Below are 27,985 nucleotides of genomic sequence, written 5' to 3' on the forward strand. Positions count from 1 at the left end.
CATATATGGAATTCACTTATTTAAAATATGTAATCCCATGTTTTTAATATTTCACAGAGTTATACATTTATCACCAAAATCAAATTTAGGTCATTTTCATTACCCAAAAAAAGAAATTCTAAGCCCTTTATGGTATCCCCCAACCATTCCCATCCCCATCCCTTTCACCCCCCACAACTATTCTGTAATCTGTCTTTACAGAGTTGTCTTTTCTACACATTTCCTACAAATGGAATTATATAATATGTTGTCCTTTGTGCCTGGCTTTTTTCACTTAACATAATGTTTTAAGATTCATTCATATTGTGGCACGGATCAGTAATTAAGTACTGACAATTAAGTACAGTAATTAAGTACCGATTTCTCTTTATTGCTAAACAAAATTAAACTACATTATATGAATATATTTTATTTATCCATTAATCAAATAATGGATATCTGGATTGTTTTCATCTTTGGCTATTATATATAATGCTGCCATAAACATTTGTGTACAGGTTTTTGTGTGAACATATGTTATTACTTGAGTGTATATTTAGAAGTGGAATTGCTGGGTAGCATAGTAACTTTGTTTAACTTTTTTTATGTTTATTTTGGGGGGGCGGGGCGCAGAGAAAGAGAGAGGGATAGAGACGGACAGAGGATCCAAAGTGGGCTCTGTGCTGACATTAGAGAGCCTGATGTGGGGCTCAGACCCACGAACTGTGAGATCATGACCTGAGCAGAAGTCAGACACTTAACTGACTGAGCCACCCAGGCACCCCTCTGTTTAACTTTTTGAAGGAACTTCCAGACGGTTTTCCAAAGTGTCTGCAGCATTTTACATTTTCATTACAAGTATATGAGGATTCCAATTTCTCCATATCCCTAATAATACTTGTTATTATCTCTTTTTTTAATTATTATTATAGTCATCTTAGTAGGTATGGAGTGGTATCTCATTGTGGCTATAATTTGCATCTCCCTGATAGTTAACAATCTATCAAGATTTTGAGCATCTTCTTATGTTTATTGACCAGGTATATATCTTCTTTGGAAAAACATTGATTTGGATCCTTTGGCCATTACCAAAAATCATTTTGATAAAATATATATATAATTAAAATTTACCCTCTGAGCCATTTTTAATTCTACAGTTAAGTAGTGTCAAGTATATTCATGTTGCTGTAAAACAGATCTCCAGAACTTTTTGTCTTGCAAAACTGAAACTCTGTATTCATTCGGTAACAGCTCCTGATTTCTCCCACGTGCCAGTCTTTGGTAACCACCATTCCACTTTCTGTTTCTATGAATGTGACTACTTTAGGTACCTCATATAAATGGAATCACACAGCATTTGTCTTTTTTGTGACTGGCTTCTTTCACTTAGTGTAATATCCTAAGGTTCATCCTGGGTTAGCATGGCATGGCATTCCATCATATGTTTTTACCATATTGTTTAGCCTTTTATCTGTTAATAAACATCTGTGTTTTGGCTATTGTGAGTAGTGCTTCTAAGAACATGGGTATGCAAATGTCTATTTGAGACCTTGTTTTCAGTTCTTTTGGGTATATACCCAGAAGTGGGATTTCTGAATCATATGGTAGTTCTATTTTTAACTTGTTGAGGACCACCAAACTTTAAAGCAGTTGTACCATTTTAAAATCCCACCAGTAGTGGGCAAGGGTTTCCTTTGAACATTTTTAATTGGGTTATTTATCTGTTTGTTATTAAGTTGCGAGAGTTTTTTTTTTAACGTTATCTCCAGCACATTTCTAAATGAGGCCACTACATAGACTGATACAGTATTTAGCTATGTTGTGTGTAAGGGTGTTCTAGAACCAGAATATAAGCTGTGTGGCCTTGGATGAGCTATGAGCTATGCAACCCCTCTATTTCTCCATTTCCTTTTCTGTAGAATAGGTATGATAATAACACACACAGCATAGGTTTTGTTTGGAAGTGAAATCAGGCATTGCTTGAATGGCATGCAAAACAATGTCTGACAAATGATAAATGCTCAGTACTAGTTAGTGGCTCTTTCAGATAGTGTATTAGATTGTTGTTACAACTTGATCTCTGTAGTATATTCATATTTCTTCAGTGTATATTTGTATATATTTTATGTATTTTTTTTTGTATATTTTCAGTGGTAAATGCCTTTCGGGGTTTTGGTTCTCATTGTTAGCATAGCTGTTGGCAGGAAGACCGCACACTGCACAGCTTGATGCCTCTTATCATGGCTAATAGTTCTAGAGTTCCAAAGAATGAAAAAGCAGGAACGGAGTGTTACTTTTAAAAAGAAACAAAAACAAAAAAAAACCCACCCACCCACTTTATTTTGGTAAGTTTAAAGCATTCAAAAGTAAAGATAATGATTGAAGGAATCCTATGTAACTATCACCCACATTCAACAATGATCAACAGTGGCAAACTGTGTTAGTAGACAAATAATTCGCAGAGGTAATGCAAATATCTTGACTCAAGACTGAACAGATTTAGTGTCTCATGCATTTTACTTGCCTCTTGATATATTAACTTCCCTGTGTCTTTGTCACTGTGTGTGTGTATGTTTGCTTATGCTGTTCTATTTTTAGATAGAAATGTGGAGTCTGAATGTAGAGTCAACTTTAAGAGGAAAATGAAATTTTAAGTGGGGCTCCTGGGTGATTAAATGTCTGACTCTTGGTTTCTGCTCAGGTCCTGATGTCATGGTTCATTGTGCTAGCACAGGGTAGGTAAAATAGGAGCCCGTAGCAGATCTCTTCCATCCAGACACCCAGGCAGGTTGAGGTTCTTCTGTTGTCATCACCTGGCTTTTTGATAGGGTTTGGTTTGCAGCGGGTCTGTAATGCATAATCTACCTCACTAGGGGAATCCCCCAAAAGAAAGAAAGGTGAACAAGTCTGATTTCCTTTAAATAGGCTGATTAGTGGCCAGCCTCGTGGAAAACACTATATTGATGATTTATCATCAGGGAATTTTTTTTAATCTATGAAATGTTCCCGATCTGATCAGGATTGCAGGAAAATCTATACATTTATGGAGCATGCCTTGCTGGAAGATGTCATATAAACTACATATCAGTTGAAATATAAAAGGGAGGTGTTTCATGAGAGAAGCTGTCTTTTATATAAGTGATGGCTGCATTTATCTCTTAAGAGCCCATGTTAGGGGCACCCTGAGCACATCAGTAGGTTAAGCGTCTAACTCTTGATTTTGGCTCAGGTTGTGATCTCAGTTTGTGAGTTCCAGCCCTGTGTGGGCTCTGCACTGACAGTATGGAGCCTGCTTGGGATTCTGTCTCTCTCTCTCTCTCTCTCTCTCTGTGCCTATCCCACTTGTGCACACACACACTCTCTTTCTCTTTGAAAATAAATAAACTATAAAAAATGAAAAAAAAATTTAAATCTGGGCAAGAGCGAGTCCTCGTTTGGTCCTAGACTTCACTCTGCTTTGCCTTGCCTTATAATTATTGCTATTCTGAAAAATTATCAGTAAAACTTGACATTGGATAAGATCTGTGATTTTTTTTAGTCTGATTTGACAGTCTAAGGCTTGCAAAGTTGACCTGGTAGGTGTTGGAGGGAGTCTCCATTGCAGCTAGTGTAAACAACAAAAAGCCTACTCATGAAAAAATTGTATGATACTGGCCTGGAAATGGTGCACAGTACTTTCTCTGGCATTTCATGTCTGGGACTCAGCTGTGAGGAACCATACTCAATTGCAAGAAAACCAGGGAAATATATTTCAGCTATGGTACCCAGAAAAAAGAGGAGAATATGGATTTTGGTGAGTTTGTTAAAACTCATTCTGGAAAAATGACAAAAATATTTTGTGTATCTTTCTTTAAAATAATAATATAATTATCACTCATAGTCTTTACTATGGAGTAGACACATCATCACATTTAATCTTCTCCATAGCTCTGTGAGTTAGAGCCCAATGTTGTCACTTTATCGATGTGGATTCTGTGTCCTAATATGGTTACATACATTTCTTAAGGGCACAGAGCCAATATCTGGCATGGACATAATCTGGTTCTTTTCAAAGTACTTGTAACCATCAGTCAAGAAATCTAGGAATGGTAATTTCATGTAGGTAGTGTTTACAGATAAAATATCGGACATCCATGCTGTATTTGGACATAATGTGTGCTCAGAACTTATTCAGTGTTCATCTAAATTTAAATTTAACTGAACGTCCTATATTTTTATTTGCTAATTCTAGCAACCCCACATATAGCATTACTGTCTAGGAGAAAAGACAGAAACTAGTAAATCATGCATTAAACTTTTCTATTAATGTTTGGAATAATGTCACCCTTGAATGTTTAGCAAAGTGATATAATTAACCACAGCCATCCTCACATGGAAAAACTAGCAGCACAATTCCATACTGATTATATTATGGGGAAAAAAATGTAGGTTTGACTTCCCTAAGGGAGTATATGATTAGGATTAAAAGCCAAGTCTACCCATCACTAGATCATGTATAATCCTATATAAACTAACTTTAATAGCAAATATTTTAATATTAGAAATTGTATTAAATGTATATAAGGGCAGATTTTTACAGTTTCTTTGCATTTACTCTTGTATATTATGCATTATTTTATTCATTATATATACAAAATTATTTGAATATTATACTAACTACTATAGGATAAATATGTGAGAATTAACACTAATATATCTCTGTTTCTCTACAGTGTGAATAATTTAGTATCTAAACTAGATAGTATTGAGAGGAAGGGATGCTTTTAATAATTCCTCAAGGGCAACAGGTCAGAAAGTGGGATAGTTTCAAGCAAAGCGGGATGAATGGTCCCTCCACGGGGCTGCATATGTTAAGGTTTGGGATCATAGAATTTTAGAGGAGAGAGTTGTCATAGAGCTCATTTAATATAGTCTTATTTTATAGACTAAGAAATCTAAGGCCCAGTGAAAATAAACAATATTTTCTATAGATTAATGATTCTTACTCATTGATGACACTTTTTCATAAGGAGTGATTGATATGACACCTGTCCCCTCCTTCACTTTCCCTATATTGTACCTAAGATTGTCACTTGCTACGATATTCACTTCACCTAAAGGTCTAAAGGGCAGAACTAAATCATCCAGTTACAACAGGTATCTGTATTCATTCTTTTCAAACATAAAGTCACTGTTTTGAACCTATTAAGAATTAAGTATGTGTTCCATGAAGTTTCATCTTGCAGTCCAGACTATCTCTTTTATATTTTAATGACTCTATAAGGCTGGAGAACAAAGTGCATGTCATTCTTTTACTGTGGAACTGAACTGAGAAATGGCCAAGCCAAGGAACCTCAGAATCTCCCATTAATATGGTCTCTGGAAAACAAGAGTAAAACCACATCTATATTGATATTTTTTGAAGTAGTTAAATATTATTTTTATATAAAATTACTGATTATTCCTTCAGTGCCTGCTATATGCCAGACACAGGTTTTTAATCATTAAACAGGAAAAAAAATGTTCTGATAATTTATTTACTCCAAAATTTACATATGTTTAAGCATTCTCTTTTGTTCTCAAAAGGAGAGGTGGTATTAAATGATATGAAGAATTTCTAGACAGCTGGGGTTAAAATCTTAATTCTAACACTCCCTAGATTGTGAAACATGGACCTGTTAGTGGTTTCCCCTAACCACCCTACTTTTTAGTGTTCTAATCCGTAAAATGGAATTATAATATTAATGACTGCATAATTTTCTTTGAAAAGGTAAATGATTTTATTTACTGTTTTAATGTAAAATACTTAAAAGAATGTTCTGTCATCTATTAAGCACACAATAGATAAGCTCTCATCATTGCACTATTTCTTTTCAACAAAACAGAACACTCTTTTCATTGCCCTTTATTTTTGGTTTCTTTTTTTCAAGTATAAACATGTAAACAACAAGCCAGTTAAAATAGCAAGACATTGTTTGCAATATGTAGTTTTTTTAAATTAATTGTTGAGATCAAATTCCAAAATAAAATGACCCTTTTAACATACTATGGCGATACTATGTTAACTTCTTGAACATTTTATAAATTAATTAAAAAATGATTTAATAATAACCATTTACTATGTTTGAGAAAAGTTCATCTATTTTATCATTGTCTTCTTTTTGAGTCTCAAAGAAAATATCACACAATTATTTAAGTTGGAATTTAAAAGGTATATTATGGAGAATGAAGTAGTAGAATGTAGTTATTCTCTGCTTGAATTCCCAGCTTATGATATACATATAAAATGAGAAGGGAAATAAACTCTAGGAGAATCCTGTTTCAGTAAGTTATAGTTTTTTTTTTTTTTTACCAAAAGTGAAAGATACTTCTTTTTTCAAAAGCACCCAAGATTAATAAATGATCTTATTCTAGATTTAGAAAGTAAGATAACACGTTTTTCCCCCAAAATTTTGTTAAAAATGAAATAAACACCATATGGGCAGGAATTTGCAATAATCAGAATTTTTTTCCCAAAAACATATCTTCCTTGCAAAATCAGCAAATCAAATATTTTATACTTGACTTTTTCTCATGCTCTTGTCTGCCTTTTCCACTCTCAATCCTGAAATGCAGAGCATCATTGGAAAAAATAACCTCCTGATGAGGGGGTTCATGAAGCTTCAGATTAGCTATGAGCTGGTTATTTCACTATCTACCTATCTTTCTTTCCTCCCTTCCTTCCTTCCTCCTTCCCTCCCCTCCTTCTTCCTTCCTTCCTTTTTACTTTCATTTTTTGGTGACTTCATGTTGTTTCAATATTTCACTGATCCCTTCAGTTTCCCTACACTGTTTCTGTTACCCCTCCCTCTGACCAGCTGATCTCAATTGCTCAATATGGGGAACATTGAACTCCTTTCACTTTATTCCTGTTTTTTGTTCTTTAGAACAAGCAATTCCATCAACAGTTTTCTACCAAGTGTCTGTCTGTAAGTTACTTTGGCAAGTGGGGCCCCCATAACAGGAGGACTAAATGAGATAATCCATGTAAAGCACTTAGCATAATGCCAGGCACATAATAATGGTAACTGTTACTTCTCTTTTTCCCTGTTAAATAGTGGGTGAAGATTCAACCAGGGTTATTTATTTAAATACCTTCTTCCAGTAAAATTACATGCCTTTGAAGACAAGATATTTTTCCAACTGTTGGAAATTGTCGTATGTCTTCTAATATCTAAAAATAACTGCATAAAATAATGGTTAGGAGCCAATGGGGCAGACTCCTTGATTCCCTGTGCTCAAATCTCACCTCTGCCATTTTACAAGCTGGGTGACAAATATCCAGAGACTTAAACCTGCCCCTGTAAATTTGCCCTGGTGAATTGAGGGTTATCAGAGAATCTATTGCCAGTATGGGAAAAAGGAAGTCCATTAACATGTATAAAGTGCTTGGAAGTGCCTGACATATGCTTACACTCAAAAAATGTTAATTACTAGTTTGATTGTATTCAACATTCATCATTTCAACAAATATTTATTGAAACCCTATTATTTTTTTTTTAATATATGAAATTTATTGTCAAATTGGTTTCCATACAACACCCAGTGCTCATCCCAAAAGGTGCCCTCCTCAATACCCATCACCCACCCTCCCCTCCCTCCCACCCCCCATCAACCCTCAGTTTGTTCTCAGTTTTTAAGAGTCTCTTATGCTTAGGCTCTCTCCCACTGTAACCTCTTTTTTTTTTTTTCCTTCCCCTCCCCCATGGGTTTCTGTTAAGTTTCTCAGGATCCACATAAGAGTGAAAACATATGGTATCTGTCTTTCTCTGTATGGCTTATTTCACTTAGCATCACACTCTCCAGTTCCATTCACGTTGCTACAAAAGTCCATATTTCATTCTTTCTCATTGCCACGTAGTATTCCATTGTGTATATAAACCACAATTTCTTTATCCATTCATCAGTTGATGGACATTTAGGCTCTTTCCATAATTTGGCTATTGTTGAGAGTGCTGCTATAAACATTGGGGTACAAGTGCCCCTGTGCATCAGTACTCCTGTATCCCTTGGGTAAATTCCTAGCAGTGCTATTGCTGGGTCATAGGGTAGGTCTATTTTTAATTTTCTGAGGAACCTCCACACTGTTTTCCAGAGCGGCTGCACCAGCTTGCATTCCCACCAACAGTGCAAGAGGGTTCCCGTTTCTCCACATCCTCTCCAGCATCTATAGTCTCCTGATTTGTTCATTTTGGCCACTCTGACTGGCGTGAGGTGATATCTGAGTGTGAAACCCTATTAATTCTTAATCCCCATGATTCGTTTTATAGTACAAAGGCAATTAAAAATTTAAAAATTTATTGAAGTCAACAGAGGAACAAGTATTAATAAAAGAAATACAAAAATATAAGTAAAACTACAAACTATGTTAAGTGGAATGAAAGTGGATGGAAGGGGTGTAATCAAATTTGGGAAATAAAGCAAGTCTGAGACCCTGTGGATGAGTAGGCATGCGCTAGAATTTTATTTTATTTTTTCTGATAGCAGTAATGTTTTATTTTCTGAATATTATAAAAGACAAAGCCTTATATCTGTTCTTTACCAGGAAATTCACTTAGATTTTCCTTCTGATATGGACACCTTATTAAGTAAAGGAAGACATTTTGGTCTAGGGAGATTTTACTGTGGGTTTCATTTATATATTACAAGTGAATTGCTAATCCCAAAGGCTTTTACATGGTAAAATGTTATCAGTAGTTGGGAAACTAAGGTCTCATTTTTACTTCTTTAATAAGCTTCTAATTATAGATTCCTTTTCCTTTAATTTCAGCCTTTATATTAATGATAAAAGTAAACTGCAATCTCTCTCAAATAATTTTTATGCTAAAAGCAATTAGGTAGATATCTTCTTGGCTCCTTAGAAAATAGATTTAGACATGTAGGGAAAACTTTGTCATTAAAGGCCTAAGTAACTATATGCTCCTCTTAGAGTTGATGGTGTGAGCAGTTGGGCACAAGTAGAGGCATATAGTACAAAGTCAAAATACTTGACCCCAAATTCCAAGGTGTACTCAGTAATTGGTGAGCTTAACAGGAGGTTATGAAAGCAAAGCCCTGCAGACTTTGGGGGATAGATGGCAAGTTCACTGAAGAGGAAACAAAATGAAAAAAATAAGAAAGAATGCAACAGAGACAGAAAAAGGATTAATAAAGATTTTCCTAAATGAATATTTACTATAATTCCTTTCTCACTGCTCTTATAATACCAATATTAATTATATGTATATATGTATGTGTATATATATATATATATATATATATATATATATATAACTTTATCAGTACTAAGTATATACTTGTATACATGACTGAAATGAAATTTTTCTAATTCTTCAAAATGTGTTGTCAAAATTACAAGCCTAAATTAAAAGTGGTTATTTTAAGACCACTAAGAGCAAGTTCTGGGAATTTAAATAGATTTAGGTACTTTCTGAAGTTTTAATATTTTTCAGTTTTCTGTTTCTTACTTACCTTTATATCTTATGCAACATCTTTATTAAAGAATTATAAATGAATAATATATATAAAATATATATATAAAATATATATATAAATATATATACAATATATATGTATATAAAATATATATATATTATATATATATATATATATATATACACATATATATATATAATATATATATATAAAAAATATATATAGAAATATTCAGTTTTCTTGGGGAAAAAAGGTATTATCCTGACTGGACACTATATGTTTCCAGACAGAGGGAAAAGTACCTCCCTCCTCTTATCAGACACAGCTATATCAAATACTAAATTCAGTATATTTAAACTATTTTTTTAAAGTTTATTTATTTTGAGAGAAAGAGAGCAAGGGAGGGACAGAAAGAGAGAGAGAGGGAGAATCCCAAGCAGGCTCTGTGCTGTCAGCACAGAGCTGGATGCAGGGCTCAAACTCACAAACTGTGAGATCATGACCTGAATTGAAACCAAGAGTCAGACACTTAACCGTCTGAGCCACCCAGGTGCCCCTATATTCAGTATATTTACATATGCTTTTGAATGGGCAGCTTAAATTAGTTAGACAATATCCTTCCAATATCTTTCACTATACGTTTTGCATATAACAAGACAGAATTTCTCTCACTTTGCCTTATTTTTCAATGCTTCTCTGGAATGTATTCCTTGTAGAAAGCCTTATATTTAGAGTTGTCAAACACAGTTAATCTTCAGTTAGAACATGCATAAAAGTGCAAATTGTTACAACTTTTACCTTATGCTTTACTCAAAGTGAAGGAGAAATGCATAAGGTTTTACTTGAATTGACTAGATAATCTTCATTTTGCAAACGATTTACATATAGAATGAATGTTATTATAGGGAGCTCCTAATGTAATCAAGATCAGTTTCTTGTTTCCTATTTTAAGTCATGAACCAAATCCTTCATCATTAAGTCTGTAGCCTAGAGTGTGCTTGCTGGCATATATTATCATTTCTAACCTTATTTTTCTTTGAATGCCATATAGGTCAGAGAGGTTTTATATTTGCTGAAAATCACATACACTATGCTAGTTTTTTTTTTAATTAATGTAACTTCAAATCCTTTTTCAATATGAATTAATAAAAGCATATACTTAAACAGAATTTCTAGTGTATTCCAAAGAAAAACGGACTCACAATGTTCATGTCTTTTTGCCTCCCATGAGATTTATCATTTTCTCATAATCTCTTAATAACGTTTTATTAATTTGTAAATTTTCTTGAAAATTATATTCATCTCTGTTAATATAAAATCTTTATCAATGGTCATCTTTGTTGAAAAGCCAATAACATTTTTGCTATGTTTATTCACTTTTGGCCTCTTCCTGATGGTCATACTTCTTTTTTGTTCATAGTTCATTAATGTGAATTCCCTAGAAGAAAGTTTGCCAAAAATAGCCTCTCTTACCATATCTGAGTGTGGCTTAGAAAGTTTACTTACATCTGTGTTTCAAATGACTAAATATCTTTGGTTTCTATAATGGCAGGTTAAGGAAAGTAAATGAAAAGGCAGACCAAATGTCTCAGTTGACTTGTACACAGCATCTTTAGATACTCTATTATTCCTATGTTTTATGCCTTCCACTATGATTTCATTGTATTTCAAATAACTGATTTTGAACATAGTTGATGTGAAAATGCATTTAAGATTCAGCTGTCAACATTTACATTATAATTAACAATCTAATAGTTTTTAAAAAGTGTAGGTGCCATTTTATTGCTACAGGTGAAGTTTCCTGAACATCTGAATACCCAAAAGGAAGCCATTTTCATTTCTTTGCATTTTTCTTCATGGGTTGTTGGTGTTTATACTTTATTTTCCCTCCAAATAATAAAAATATTGTTGTGGGAGAGACCATAGAGGTCTGTGCTGGAACCTGCCTGGACTGCCTGAGTCATATTGAGGAAGAGTAGTATGGGACCACTTATGTCACTTCGCGTCCTTATGCCTGTACTGTCCTGGGTCACCTGGAGCTCTGGAGACACGGGAATAGGCCCACACCTTTAGAAAAGTCCATAAGTGATTGTAATGGACTATCAACACTGAAAACATTTATTTTGCACATGTAGTCTGCCAGAAAGGTAATAAGGGTTCACATGATTTCTTACTTGCAGAACTGGAATCAGATTTAAGCCAATTGGTACCATTCACTATATCATATTGTCTCTATTTTTTTTTAAGTTTTCTTGCCTGGATCCAGCAGCCCATGCTGAAATTCTAAAATTCTAAAATTCTGACTAAATTCTTAAATTACTCTGTGTCATACAGGTACTGTGGCCTTATGTACAGACCACATCTAGACACGAAAAATTAATATTTTTGTATAATTAGCAAACATAAATTACTCTGTTGCCATGGCAGTATTACTTAATTTTGATATGTGTGTATAGAATTTTTGTGTGTATATTTATAGAAAGTCGTCAGTTCTGTTATTACCACACTTCCTTCTCATTTTTTCATTTATTCAAAAAGTGCTATACCACTAACATACCTGTTAATACTCTAGGATACCAAGGTCAGACTTGTTTAATGCCAGCAAAAGTGAATGATTATGTATCATTTAAAGATGAATTAAATAATTTTTTAGGTATCTTTGTATCCTATACGTTTACTGCTTATAGGCACTTTGAGATTTCTTATGTAATTATCCCCCTTTGATAATGAAAGAAACTCCTATTCTTCATTTATCCACTTAACTTTTTATTGAGTCAGTATTTATTAAGTATTTATTGGTGAACCAAAATGCAACTTAGGAGCTGGCAATACAAAGATAAGCAAAGTTATACCTCATTGTATAGTTATAAAAATTATACCTCATGGTCCTCATTACACATAAGAACTACTGGTAAAGACTGACGTTAAATATTACGAAAATAAAAATAGAATTTGGCCTGTGATAAGTGCAATAACCAAGAGAGCCAATGTGGTCTGTGGCAGGAGTGGGGCTGGATGGAGGACCAGGGGCAGGTATGGCTTCCCTGAGAAGATGGCTTTTAAGCAAGTTCCAAATGATAGGCATTAAATAGGCAGAGAGGATAGGTGATGGTTGTTGCCTGAAGAGATAAGAATGAATGCAAAGACTTGGTATTCTTAACGATCTAAAAGAAAAAAAGGGAAAGTGGCAAGTGGATTTTTGTAAGTATTAACTGGAACCATGTTTCATATATTTAAATTATTTTTGTTTATTTTTTGAGAGAGAGAGAGAGAGGAAGAGAGAGCAGGGGAGAGACAGAGAGAGAGAATCCCAAGCAGGTTTTGCACTGTCAGTGCAAGGCCCAAGGCAGGGCTCAAACCCATAAACATTGAGACCATGACCTGAGCTGAAATCAAGAGTCAGTCATTTAACCAACTGAGCTACCCAGGTGCCCTTCATATATTTTATTACAGGATTACTCTTACCTCTGTGTAGGAGATATATTGAATTTGTGAGAGTTCAGTATTGTTGAAGGTCCTCAAAAACTAAGGTGACCATTCACCTAATTTGCCCTAGTGTAACAGTCCCAGTGTGCACTTAGCTTTTTTTTTTAATGTAATTTCTTCTTATTTTTTCCAAGTTTTTATTTAAATTCCAGCTAGTTAACATACAATACAGTATTAGTTTCATGTGTTGAATTTAGTGATTTGTCACTAATATATAATACCCTGTGCTCATCACAATTACCCTTCTTGATACCCACCACTTATTTAACCCATCCCTGTGCCCACCTCCCCTCCGGCAACCCTCAGTTTGTTCTCTATCATTAAGAATCTATTTTATGGTTTGCCTCTCTCTTTTTTTCCCTATATTTATCTGTTTTGTTTCTTTTTTTATTTAATTTTTAAAAAAAAATTTTAACTTTTATTTATTTTTGAAACAGAGAGAGACGGAGCATGAACGGGGAGGGTCAGAGAGAGAGGGAGACCCAGAATCTGAAACAGGCTCCAGGCTCTGAGCTGTCAGCACAGAGCCTGACGCAGGGCTCGAACTCACGGACTGTGAGATCATTACCTGAACCAAAGTTGGACGCTTAACCGACTGAGCCACCCAGGCGCCCCTCCTTTTTTATTTAAAAAAAATTTTATGTTTATTCATTTTTGAAAGACAGAGAAAGACAGAGCACAAGCAGGGTTGGGGCGGAGAGAGAGGGGACACATAATCTGAAGCAGGCTCCAGGCCCTGAGCCGTCGGCATGGAGCCTGACGTGGGGCTCAAACTCACGGACTATGAGCCAGAGTCGGCTGCTCAACCGACTGAGCCACCCAGGCACCCCTGTTTTGTTTCTTAAATTCCACATATGAGTGAAATCATATGGTATTTGTCATTCTCTGACTGACTTATTTCACTTAACACTCTAGTACTCTATAGCTCTATCCGTGTTGTTGCAAATGGCAACATTTCATTCTTTTTGGTGGCTGAGTAATATTCCAGTGTGTGTGTGTGTGTGTGTGTGTGTGTGTGTGTGTGTATGTGTGTGTGTGTGTGTGTGTGTACTGCATCTCCTTTATCCATTCATCAGTTGATGGACATTGGGCTTTTTCCATAATTTGGCTATTGTTGATAATGTTGCTATAAATATTTGGGTGCTATAGTTGTCTAGACTAAAGTATTAGCAGTCATCTTTTTACTCTTAAATGTGTTCTAGCTTGGATGATAAATTTTATGGCCTGCCTATCTAAAATGAAAGTCAATACTGTTTACTCAATTCTTAGACCAAGTACAGAGAAAATTCTTTTGAATACATACTTTAGGAGAGCACAGCCTTCTTTGATACTGTTTTGCACAATTTCTTGCTATAGAGCAATAAGCTATCAAGTAACCAGCCAACATTTTTACTACTTCTCTTTCTCTCTTATTCCTTTTCAAAGTGGAAATAATATTTATAGATTATCTATGCTATGTCTGGCTGAATGATAGGTAATTAGTGTACAAAAACTAGAACAAAAAAAGAGGAAACAAGATGCATTTGAGGCGGCTTCTGAGAGAGTGTAGGAATAGCTGTAATATGTGTATTGGTTAGGAGATGGGGGTGGCGGTTGGAAGAACATTTTTAGAAGTACTGTTGGAGACTCTTGAAGTCCTTTTGTTGATGTTCCAAAAATATGAAGTAAGTCTGTTCTTCCTGATTCTTCTTGCCCAAAGCCTGAAATCGAGAACGACTTTGGCAAAGCAAGGACCTCTTTGGAGGGCAGAAATTGAAAAGTCAAAGTTAGGATCCTCAGTATTTGGTAGATAGAGAAAAACATGCTGGCAACACCTTCTTATAGAGCATGAGCTAATTTCTTTTGATGTTGACACTATTTTTCTCTGGGGTTGCAGCTAAATTTAAGAGGTTAGCATAGTGTCATAAAAGCACATGGGGACAGTCAGTCTTCCATTGTCTTGTTTTTTTTTCTCTATGGTGTACTTTCCTGAGTGGACTAAGTTTTTCACAGTCCTCATTGCCACGACTATAGTCATCTCTATTATTCTCACTGCATAGTTGAGTAGGGCACATACCAAATTGCGAAGGGGGTAGGATTCCCTCTATGCTGGACAGTTAAATATCATAACATTACCTTAGGAGAGAGGACACGAGCACAACAAAGGTTCCACATTAGATACACATCTCATATTTATATTGATATAGCTCCCCTCTCCAATTCTTTCTTTTATTCCCTATTACAGACAACTCCCAGTACTTTTCAACTAGTAGAATATTAAAATCCGAACACTGTTTTAAAAATTCTGCTGATTATCTCAGAACCTCAGCTTTTGGAAATCAAAAGCCCAGAACTTTCTTTTTCCATTCTGTTATTTCCCTCCCTCTCTCTATGTATCTCTCTGTATCTCTTTTTTTGCAATAAAAGCGCCTTCTTGAAGACATAAAGACCTCTTTTTTCCCTAAGTGGCTGAACAGGGGAATGATCAAACGGTCTAAAGAAAATATAGGAATGGAAATTTATCGTGTAATGCATCCTTTAGTTTTCCTGGCACAAAGTAATTGCTGACCTCTCCATATTCTGATTACAGTCCCATAAGTGCTCACACTTGACAAGATCTATAGTGTCTGATAGAGACATCCTCATACAGCATGGTGATTAAAAATATGGAGTCTGGAGTCAGATGGTTGGGTTTGAATTTCGACTCTGTGATTTACTGATTGTGGGACTTTGAGCACATTATTTAACCTCTTCCTATATATCTGCTTCCTCATCTAGGAGATGGAAGTAATAGTAAAGCTTTTGTCATAGGTTTCTTGTGGGAATAAAATTTTGTAATCTCTATGAAACACAGCACAATCCTTGGCACATATTAGACACTCAATAAGTGTTAGTTACTATTGTAAATGCTTAATAACAACTTAATTTGCATGCTGTCCAGAACTGCTGGTGTCCAACTAGAATAATTTTAGTAGAACAGGGAAAATTCTGATCCCAAGTCTCCCTTCCCCAATAGAAATGAATCATTCTGTTGCTAGAATTCAGTTGAGTCTATAAACCCCACATTTAGTACTTAACTAAAACCTACATTCACATCAATATAAGTAGGACCCTGAATTTAGTTTTCTAGTTTTGATGTAATTCCATTAAAATTTAGTGAATTCGATGTCTTTCTGTCTCCCTGCAGAAACCAAGCACTTGCCTCCTTCATCTCCTTACCTCTCTCATACTACTAGTATCATTTAGCCTTTCCATTCTATCACCTGCAACCTCCTTCAATCTTAAGTAGGCCTCCCTTCCATTGCCTTAAAATCTTATTAAAAATTTTTTTAATGTTTGTTTTTTTTTTGAGAGAGAGAAAGAGAGACAGAGTGCAAGTGGGGGAGAGGCAGAGAGATACAGAATCTGAAGTAGATACAGAATCTGAAGTAGACTTCAGGCTCTGAGCTGTCAGCACAGAGCCTAACACAGGGCTCAAACCCACGAGCTGTGAGATTATGACCTGAGTTGAAGTTGGACGCCTAACCGACTGAGCCACACAGGCATATGTCTTCTTGACAATTTCCAACATTCTTTTGAGCCAGGTACAACCTGGGTCTCTCCTTTATACATCATTTCCTTCACTGCCCTTCATGGTGGCATCTATGATTTCTGATTTCTGATATCTCCACATGTGGAAATGTTGAAGTGCAAAGAAGATATCGTGAGCATCTCAATTCCCATTGCTATTTTCCAGCTTTTTAGTCCAGCCCCCACCCCCTTCTCTGTGGCTAATGCTCACCAGCCATGTTGTTTTACTTATTCTTGTGGCTCTCTTATAGATTCATGGACAACTTTGCTTTGTGCCTCCTTGTTTTTCTGTTGACCATAATTTACACCATCACTAGGACCCCTTACACTTCCTTGACCCCTTTAGTACAAATGTCCATTAACTCCATTGTGCTTTACAAACTTACTCTTTGTCATCATTTCTGAATTTGCTTCCTTTGTTCTGTCTGGAATTCAGTGTCTGTCTAGTACTTTTAACTCCTTTACTCTGTTCTGCTCCTATACCGTTGTTTTTCAGACCTGCCTGAATCTAATAATTTACTTTTCTGGTCCCATTGTGAGAGGCCCATTAGAACCACTAACACAAATTTATGATATTAACTTTTATATGTTCTTCGAATAGCTCCTTGCCTAATTTTGCAAAGTAGCAAACAATTCTAAACTTTTCTTTCCAGGTAATTATCAAAGTTGATATCTAATCCTAGCTCCATTGGACCATTGTCACTCCAAAGGATCTCTAGAAACTTGATCAGCCCAACAGTAGGATCTAATTGCAGCATCAGTTGTTAGGAAGCAAGGTGTGTTTGTGTGTGTGTGTGTGTGTTATGTGTGTGTGTGTGGTGCTTGTCAGTAACTGACAGAATTTGAGGTGACAGTTAATCTGGATTTGGTTGCTACCATTGCAACATCTATGCCGTGTCTCTGGGGACACTGGATATAGGAAAAACATGTACATATATTACCCAAAGTATAAAGAAAGCCAGTATATCCTTTTACTTCATCTTTGGCTGAAAGTCTCCCCAAATATGTCCTTGAACTGAGATTCAGGGTCATTTTACTAATTTTAAAGGCCCATTTAATAAGTTAAAACCAAAGAAGGGGTATCGACTCAGAAATGCAAAATGGAAAAGAACCATGAGTATATGGAGAAGACCTAGTGTCAAAAAAGCATTTTAACACAAGGCCATATATCATCATTTGCCTTAGCTCTGGGATAGCCTCTCAACTAGACTTCCAGCTTTTTGCCTCAGCCTCTCTAGTCTATTCTCACTGACTCCAGTCTTCTTTGTATAGAGCAGAACCGATGATGCTGTGTCCCTGTTATGCTTTATCTGGGAGAGGCTCTCAAATGTAAACATCCCCAGAAGCATCTGGGGAACTTGGAAAAATAATGATTTCTAGAATACATTCTACAAATTTAGATTCTGAGCTTGCCCCATAGTTTGCATTTTAATTAAGCACTCTGTGTTTCTCTATTGCCACTGCTCCAAAAACCTTATTTTGAGGTAACACTGACCTTACAGAATGATGCCCAACATATTTACACAAAAGACTTTTCACAGTCAAGTCTTTAATGTCATTTTCTGCTCTCTGCTCTTACATATCCTGTGCTTCAGCCTTATTTATTATTTGTCTTCCCAGGTTTTCTCTCCACTTTGTATGTACATATATGTATGTATGTATTTAAATGTATATAAAAGCATACATATAAATATATAATATATTAATATATATAAATATATACACACATAAAGCAGTTCAATATATTTTAAGTTAATATTGACATTATTTTGCGAAGAGTTCTGTAGAATATATAAATTCTTAATTTATTAATTATAGTCTCTTAATTATTTTAACATATTTTTCTTTCCCAAAGCTAATGTCAGACTAAAAAGATTTCCAGGTGGCCAGATGGTCATTGATCATAAGGGCTTTTTACTCTGTGTTCAGAAGATTTCCATCACTTCCACACGTGTCTTGGCTTCCTTCTAACTTGGGCTTTGAAAAATTGGTTTCAGTTCATATTTAGAGTTTAGATGATTTACATTCTTTTGTCTTTTTTAGAGTACAGCTGGTCAGAAATGGCTCATGGTTAAAGGAAATCTTAAACACAGAGTTCTTGTTCTAAATGGATTTAGTCAGCCTTAATTCATTAAAGATTTATCTCCTTCCTTGACCTTTTGTCAGTGCCTGTTCCTATTGCTTCCAGAAATTAACTTAGAAATTTTACTATAATATCTCTATCATTTTCTATCCTTTATTTTCTCACACATACAAGCTCACATAGAAACACACATACAATATATTCGTGAGATGAATGAACTTAGAACAAAAACATACATAAATAGGAAATTATCTTTTATTATATAATTACCATGGGACCCTCTACTTTAAATTTCCTCATTTATCTGACAAACTAGAAGTAAAATGTGGAAGAAGTTACTTACACTTATTAATACATTGCAATTTATAATCCATAAACCACCTTTAAGGTAAGATAGACAAACACTGTTTTAAACGAGAAACAACTTATTGTTAATTTTTTCTTCTTTTATATATTCCCTTGGACTTATTTCCACATGAAGGATTTATGCTTTTTTTTTTTTCTGTTTGTTTTAAGGTAATTTATGGCCACTTTTCCTTATCCAAAGAAAGCCTAGCAAAGCGAAACAAAACCAAAACCTTTTTTGATAGGAAAATGCAGAGTTCTTGAGTGAGAGGTGTAAGGAAGGGGCAAGAGGAAGCATATTCTATGGTTTAATGCTCCGGGCTTACAAAAGCGTGGTGTTGGAATGGTAATTGGATTTCTGAGCATTGCTTTGGAGAATAGACTGCTTAAATCATTGAAAAGGAAATCATTGCAGAAAAGAAGCAGTGAAGAATTGCACAGGCTGTTTGAGTACTTACAAAATAAGAATAACATAAGGAACAATGAAGAACCGGTTTAGTGCTGTTGAGATTTGACATCTTTAAAAACCTGATATTGTAGCTGTAGTTTTGATCTTTATTCTTTTGTTGAATAAAGTCCCAGTGCATTTTGGACCAATATCCTAAATGAGGACTGAAATAAATGAGACCTTTTAAATGCTTTTAGAGGAAAAGAAGACAACATTTTCCCCCAAAGGCTACATTATATTTCTGTATGGAAAATAGATGTGGACAGGTATACATCTCTATTTTTAGTTTGTTTCACATGTGTACCTCTAAGGCAGTTGAATTGCCAGTCTTAAATGTTAGAAGATATTTGTGTCCCCAAACCTTCATGTAAATAGAGTGGCTGATGCACAGCAAGCATTTAAACACTATTTTGATGTGATAGGAGAGGCTTGGGTATCTGAGGTGGGTCGGGGTGGGGGGGAAAGGCTGACTATTAGCCTCTTAAAATCTCCAGTTAAATTTCCCATAACAATTTGTAAGTAAAACATTGTATTTGCAGGCAAATAGATTTTCAGACATGTGCCCTAGCCTTCTTTTCAACAGTACCTACCCACTATTCTTATATGTCATGAACATGGGCAAAACTATTACCTTCGTTCGGTATTTACCTTCAGGTAAATAACATATATTGTCCTCACCCCAAATTCTAGGGTTTTGCTCTAAAAAAAGCAGGAGGAAACAACCAAAGACAGAACATAGATTTCCAGGAGAGTTCACTAAACAAATTGTCCCAGTTTTCACGGAGATTTACAACATAGATTTCCACTTACCCGTTAGATTTGCCACAGAAGGAACATGTTTTGAGTGCGTTCTTTGTGCTGGACAATTCACTAGTTACCTTAATCATAAATTTAATGTATTCTTCACAATAACCTTTTCCTTATTTTTACAATGAGAGAATAGAAAACCCAGATAGTGATAAAAAAATTTCTCAGGGACACTATAGCTAGGATTTCAATCCAGTTCTGTGACTCAAAATCATTTCTGTCCCTTTGTCATACAGTCATATGTTTTAAGCATTAGTTATATTTGAAGACAATTTTGTCTTGGGGGAATATTCATTGCTTTCTGGAGATTCTTTTCCTTTTTATACTCTGTTGTTGAGTTCAAATGCAAATGAACTCTTCTTTTTGTTCAAAGAGAGGAAAGAAAGTCACTTACAAAGTGGTAATATGTAAGGACTAGAAAATCATTCTTCTTCTTCACCTGAGACCTAGCTTTTTATAGAGACAATAAGAACCACTGTGAGAAGACCAGTGTATGTCAGTGGTTTACTCCAGTGTAAAATTTGAATTTATCTCATGAAAGGATTTTCAGAAAAGAAATTTTTAGAAATTAAAAGCTTCATGTTTTATCTATGAACTGTCATTCCAGGTCAGGGTTCGGGTGCATAAATAACCAGCATTAGAGAGTTACTCATTTGAAGCAAACATTCAAATACAGTTTCTCTTTTTCTCAAAGAATATGCTTGTGCTTTCTTATCTATCAAAAAAAAATCTGAGGTTATAAAATAAAAATAATCTGGCTATGGAAAAAGCCATGTTAACACAAGACATGGATGTCCTTTTTAAAATAAAATTATGAATAATCATTTTGAATTTTTTAATATTGCAAGCTTACTTATTTTAAAATTTCCTCATTAGATAGATTTAGAATATATGGGTAAAAATGTGTAAATTGCTTGCTAACTTTCAAAGCATGTTACGGTGATGTGGAAAATATTCCTCTAACGTAACCTTCTGTAACTTATTTCTTACTATCTCCTGAGACGGGACAATGCCTGCCGCACCATCGAGGTAACATGCAACAGCAGGTAGTGTGTGAGCTCCAGAGTCACCCAGCTGGATTCCAAGATGTCCCATTAACTTCCTGTGTGATGTTAGGCCTGTCAGCTACCCTCCCTGAGTATGAGTTTCTCTTCCATAAAGTAGGGCATTACATTAACACTCAGCTCATAAAAATGACTGGGAGAATTAACCTACCAATATAGTAATGTAATAAGGGTAGCTGGCTTATACTGAGTGCTTAACAATATGTCCATGATCTTCTCATCTTTACAGGCATTGGCATAATTAGTCATCACAGCAGCCTTATAAACTACAGCTATATGGCCACCCCTTGTACAGATGAGGAAGCGGATGGGCACCCATCCATTAGGGATAGATAACCCAGCAAAAACAGTGTCAGAACCAGTGTTGGAAGCCGGACATTTTTGTTCCACAAAATGAAATGTTCCGGGGTTTTCTTTTTACCACAATACCTGGGAGTCGTTGTCTTTCCACTTCAAAGAATGAAGAGGTGGACACAAAATGAGCAGCAGGCAAAAGTTTATTAGAGTATAATAAGAATAGTAGGAAACATGTCTTTACAGAGAGGGGGCATTGGAAAATGAATGCCCAAGGACTATAGGCAAGGAAGGGTCCTTGTTTTATAAGGTTCTGGTCAGCCCTTCTTCATCCCTCCCCTTCCCCCTTGTTCCTTCTCAGGGTCTTCCCTTATTGGCTGGATAACTCTAGGTTCTGGGTTGTCCATTCCTGATTGGCTCATTTCCATTGTGTGAGGGATGGTCTATGGCCATTCCTAGGTCTTATGTCAAATTCCTGAGGGAAACTACCCTTGAAGAGGGGTAGGTGATGTCTGTTACATTCTTAAGAGGAACCTTCAGCCTGAGGGGGTTTGCTGTGGTCAGACACCCCCAGCATTGTTCCAAAATATGTGTTTTTCCCCACCCAAGGACCTCAGGTCTGCCTATTTTATCCTATCTTTTCCCATTATAAAAGTACTGTATATACTTGACCAATATAATATACCTTATACCCACCACCTATAACACACTAAAATTCTTTAAAAATCAATCTATTAAAAAAAAAACTATCATCTGTCACCTACCTATCCAGTTGAATTGTGTTGAACTATATGTTGAATCATGTCTCCCAAAGTGACATGTTGAAATCCTAATTCCCAGTACCTCAGAATGTGACCTTATTTAGGAATGGGGTCATTGCAGATATAGTTAGTTTAAATGATGTCATAGTGGAGTAGATTGGACCCTAAATCAAATACAACTATCTTTAATAAGAAGGTGATGTGAGCATACAAGGGAAAATGCCGTGTGAAGGTGGAGGCAGAGATGGAGTTACAAAGCAGATTGTGGCTCACCACCAGAAGCGAAAAAGAGAAAAACAGAGGCTCAGAGTCTCAAAGGAGCATGGCCCTGCTGACATGTTGATTTGGGACTTCTAACATCCAGAACTGAGGCAATAAATTTCTGTTGTTTTAAGCCACCCTAGATTTGTTGGTTTGTGGAGTTTTGTTGTTGTTGTTAAGGTGACTTCAGTAAACTAATATACTTACATGATATTTACATAAAATTGTGAGAAAAGTGTCAGGTATAATAATCACTCAGTAAATATTTGGTCTAATCTTTTTAGAGTTTAGTAGCATAGGAATCTGTGTTTATGGAAATCTTTAAAAACAAACAAACTCTTCCTATATAGCATTTTCTAAAGCTAAAACTCTATAAAACCTTGGATTTTGTATACTCCCATCAGGAGACAGATATTTATCTCTGTAGACATAGGTGTTTCTTTTCCTTTCAGTCAAGTAGCAAATGTACCCAGAACTTGCCATTCATAATTCCTATAGCACTTATAATTGATAGCACGCAGGTGAGCACTTAGGTCTGTAACTGCCGTGTAGTATTTATTTTTATTTCATAGATGTTACTTTCTGTCTGTGTTTAGATCATAAATTCTTACAGTGAAGGTATTATATTTTATACTTCTGTGTAATACGTAACACCTAAAAAAGGATGATGATTATACATGGTGCAAAATACATATTTTTTAAATTTTATATCATGACAAGAACAATTTTTTTTCGATCTGTGGTGTTCATATCAGGTATTTGTACGTGGGGACCTCCATTGTTCAGCTTAATGGTGTCTTCTGTTCTCAAGAACGTTGCCGGAAGGTATATTAGTTTGCTAGGGCTGCCATAACAAACTACCAGACTGCGTGGCCTAAAATAACAGAAATTTATCGCCTCACGGTTCTGCAGGCCAGAACTCTGAGATCAGCATGTTGGCAGGAGGATTGGTTTCTTCTTCCTAGGCTTCTCTGCTTGGCTGATAGATGAACAACTTCTGTGTTCTTACATTTCCTCTTTTCATAAGGACACCAATCATACTGGATTAGGGACCACCCAAATGACCTCATTTTAATTGAATTACCTCTGTGATGACCTAGTCTCCAAATGTAGTCCCATTTTGAAGTCCTGGGTGTTAAGTCTTTAATGCATGAATGGGTGGCACCATTCAGCTCAAAACTGAAGACGTTGGAAAAAGCTTGTGTCTGTACAGATTTTTAGCTGAGGATCTACCTAACTAGAAAGCCCTGTGAAACATTTGAATGTAGGATCTATATGGGTAGCTAACATATTTTTTTAAAATGAATGTACCATTCCAATAAGAGTCAAAGTATATTAACGATAGAATTGTTTCTTTACCTGATAATTTTCTTAAGTTAAGAAAAGAACATGTATACTTATTTGAGAGATTTGAGATTTTGTTTTTGTTGTTTATTTTGTTGAAATACCTGACCTGACACTGGAAATATATATTTTGATTTCATGGTGGTAATCTCTAATATGTCAAGAAATAATATTTAGAAAGTAACGAATGGGAAGAAAATGAACTGATATTCTGAAGACACTAATACAGCTATTCCAAGAATATGACATGACCTCTTCAATTGCCCCAATTGGATTTTAGATGGATTGAAAGGATATTAGTCTCTTAAAGGATGCACAGTTCCCATCTGAGGAACTTTGAAGAGTAAGAAAAACGGCTAGAAAAAGAAAGCTTTTACATTCTTTGATGTTTAGGATTCTGTGACTCTAGGAATCTGTGATTATTTCTCTCTGTACTATAGCTTAGTAGCCCACACAGATATTAGAATTCATAGCTATATGTAACTCAAAGTTATTTCTGTATGTGAGAAGAGATGTGATTCCCTTCTTTAAAAAATACCTAGTATAGACATAACATTATCACTCTTAGTAGTAGAGATGTTACAAGTCTTAGATGAATTTTTTTTTCCTCAAAGTACAGATTTATGGTGGTAAGTATATTGATGCCCATCAGACATTATCTGAAAAGAAGGATATGAAATAATTTGTATTTTTCAGAATTTTCAGAGAAAATAGAATAAAGTCTCTTTTTAAACGGGATTTTTAATTGACTCCAGATACATATGTACATTAATATAAATAAATTAGTCAGGTACTGTAATTACTTTATACTATTCCCCCCCCCCCCCATAATATGAGATCGGGTCATACGATGTGCTTTACTTAGATCTTGCTATTTTTATCTCAGAATATCATAGACCCTACGTTTTCTTTGTTCCTCAGGAATAGGATATTCAGGAATATTTCCATCATACTCACCAGAGAGACTGAGGCCAGCCTGTCTTTCCTGAGACTATTAGTCCATAGTTCTAGGACTGGTCTTTTCTTCACTCCTGAAAACTTGGCATTGAACTGTGTTTTCAGTCCAGGAGCCAGTCTTTTCTACTTCCTCTTTGCACAGTATCCCCCAGAGTCACTCCCTTAGAGCCGTCCTTCTCATGGAGATGTAGGATTGGATAGAAAGGGTGATTCCTTCTCTGAAGTGTGGATTAATAATGTCCTTCCAGCAGTAATAGGAGTCATTTTTATTCCAACTTGCTCTTTTTTCTCTAATGTGTCCTCCACACTGTCCTGGTAAGGATGTCCTTGTTTTATATGACCTAGGGGATATGTCTAGAGGTGACCAACTTGATTAAATGCTAATTTCAAGCCTAGGTTACATATAATACAAGCAGTTGCACCATGCTATAAGACTGTCTCAATGTGCATGTTGATCTAAGTGTTGTTTTAGTTTATTTTTTTAATATCATCCTTTATGAGGGGTTCTGGTACCCATAAGCTATTTTTGTCATCTGTAGTTCTGATTTCAGAACTTTCACCTATTTCATTCTGCACCATGGAGGCTAGACTGGGACTGGTATCTTGTTTTTCATATATATATGTGATTTTGTTTTGATTATAGCTTCCATTTGATTCATGTTTATGATTTTAATGATAAGACACAGAGAACTATACTAGTATTTTCTTCAACCACATTTAATAACTTGTCAGATTCTTATGGTCACACCTAAGATAAATGTGTTTGAAAATGTGTTAATATTTGGATTTCTTTGAAATTAAAAAATCATTTGATTGGCTATGTGGGATTTATACTTGCCAATCCTTCACTCATGCGTACCAATAATCTTCACTGGCCAAATTTCAAACTTTCTAATGTAGTGTAAAGCATAATGATATGTGCAGTCATAATTACTTTCAGAAATAAATTTTAAATCAGTACAGTAATATAATAGAATCACTATTAATTCATAATATCTCTAAGTTATATAATTTTTTGTTTGTAAATCATAATTAAAGTAAAATATGGTAACTTACTCTGAAATTTTATGAGAGAAAGTATTTACAGCATATCATATATAAGTGATTTTCGATATTAGAGTTTTAGGTAGGTAATAATATTGGAGTATTCAGTTGGCCAACACTAATGAAATTTATTTTCATACCTTTGTATGCATACTTTCTTTGAGGGTTAAAAAAAAAGTATTTGTTAATGGTCACAGTAATCTCTCTCTTATGACTTCTAAAATTTTGATATGTCCCTCCTCTGAGAGAGACAGAATAGTTAATTGATTAACAGCAAGAGCCTGACTTCAAATTCTGGCTTTTTTAAACCTCCATGTCTTCTGAGAAAAGGAGATAAAGATAGTTTCAACCTCATATAGGATTGTTTTCGAGGGGTTGAATAGTGTAGTTTGTAGGAGTGCTTACAATACTGATTCCATCTTTGGCCCTCCATCTTGTTCATGTCCAGTCCACCATGATCTCCCTCTGGACTGCCAGCTCTAGGCCCCATGGAGGTTAATGTATGCCCTGATTGGAATCCTGGAAGGCTTGTTCTGATATCCTTTCTGGCACACACAGATGGTGCCACTTTAGATAACTACCCTTCACTGTATAAGACTGTGGGTTAATTTCTGGACTTTGCAGAGGACTCTGCTGTTCATCTGATCCCCCTGTCAGTTTTTACCCTAAATAAAACTATGTAAATTATGGTGTGGCTTTATTTGTTTTTCAGTCTCAAAGTGCTTTCTCAGTCTGAGGGATACTTTACTGTCCCTCTTTCACCTTCTAACATAGCGGAACATGGCAAGCACTTGTATGTATCGACTCTCATGTAGCGACTCTCATAATTAATTTACTCTATTCGCAAGCCCCTGGCAAAGACAAATCAATTTTATGGCCTTATAGTATTACATATGTAGTCTTTTTTAAGGCTTGCTTCTTCTTTCACTTAACATTTGAGATTGATTCATTTAGTTCCATGTATCAAAAGTCCCTTCCTTTTCTTTTTTAACATTTATTCATTTTTTTTTGGGGGGGGGGTTGGGTGGAGGGGCAGAAAGAGGAAGACAGAGGATCCAAAGTAGGCTCTGGGATATAAGCACAGAGCTGGATGTGGGTCTTTAACTCACCAACCCAGAGATCATGACCTAAGTTGAACTCAAGAGTCAGGCACTTAACCAACTGAGCCACCGAGGCGCCCCAAGAATCCCTTCCTTTTTATGTTGAGTAGCATTCCACTCTATGGATATGCCACAGTGTGTTTATACATTCCTGACTGAGGGATATTTGAGTTTTTTCCAGTTCTGAGCAATTATGAACCAAGGTACTATAAATACGTACATATAGGCTTTTAGGTGAACAGAGGTTTCATTTAACTTGCTTAAATCTCTAAGAGTGGGGTGACTGGGTCATGTGGTGAGTGTATGTTAACAGTATAAAAAAACACTACTTTCTGGGGTGCCTGGGTAGCTCAGTCAGTTACGCGTCTGACTCTTGATTTTGGCTCAGGTTACGACCTCATAGTTTGTGAGTTTGAACCCCTCATCGGGCTTGGTGCTGACAGCACTGACCCTGCTTAGGATTCTCTCCCTTTTTCTCTCTTAACTTTGCCTGTGCTCTCTCTCTCTCTAAAAATAAACAAATAAACATTAAAACACACACACACACACACAATTTTCTAAAATACTTTTGTCATTTTGCATTTTCACTAAATGTAAATGAGTTTTAATTGCTCCACGTTTTTTATCATCCACTTAGTATTATCAGGACTTTGTCTATTTGTTTACATGCTTTGAAATTCCTATAATTATCTATGTGATGAGGTGTTTTGTTTTTTTTTTTTAATTTTTTTTAATGTTTTTATTTATTTTTGAGACAGAGAGAGACAGAACACGAGGGAGGGTCAGAGAGAGAGAGGGAGACACAGAATCCGAAGCAGGCTCCAGGCTCTGAGCTGTCTGTCAGCACAGAGCCCGACGCGGGGCTCGAACTCACGGACTGTGAGATCATGCCCTGAGCCGATGTCAGACGCTTAACCGACTGAGCCACCCAGGCGCCCCTGTGATGAGTTTTTTAAGTAAGAAAAAAATATTTTTTCTTCAAGCATTTTTTTCTTTAAGCATGTAAAACA

At 35.6% G+C, this 27,985-nt stretch overlaps 1 protein-coding gene across 4 annotated transcripts in view; it reads left to right on the forward strand.

Moving 5' to 3' along the window:
* The window catches only part of RALYL (RALY RNA binding protein like), a 704,928-nt gene that overhangs the window by 204,587 nt on the left and 472,356 nt on the right, over positions 1-27,985 (forward strand). The window lies entirely within an intron of this gene.

The sequence above is a fragment of the Panthera leo genome, chromosome F2, assembly GCF_018350215.1.
Source record: "Panthera leo isolate Ple1 chromosome F2, P.leo_Ple1_pat1.1, whole genome shotgun sequence".
Classification (NCBI taxonomy): domain Eukaryota; kingdom Metazoa; phylum Chordata; class Mammalia; order Carnivora; family Felidae; genus Panthera; species Panthera leo.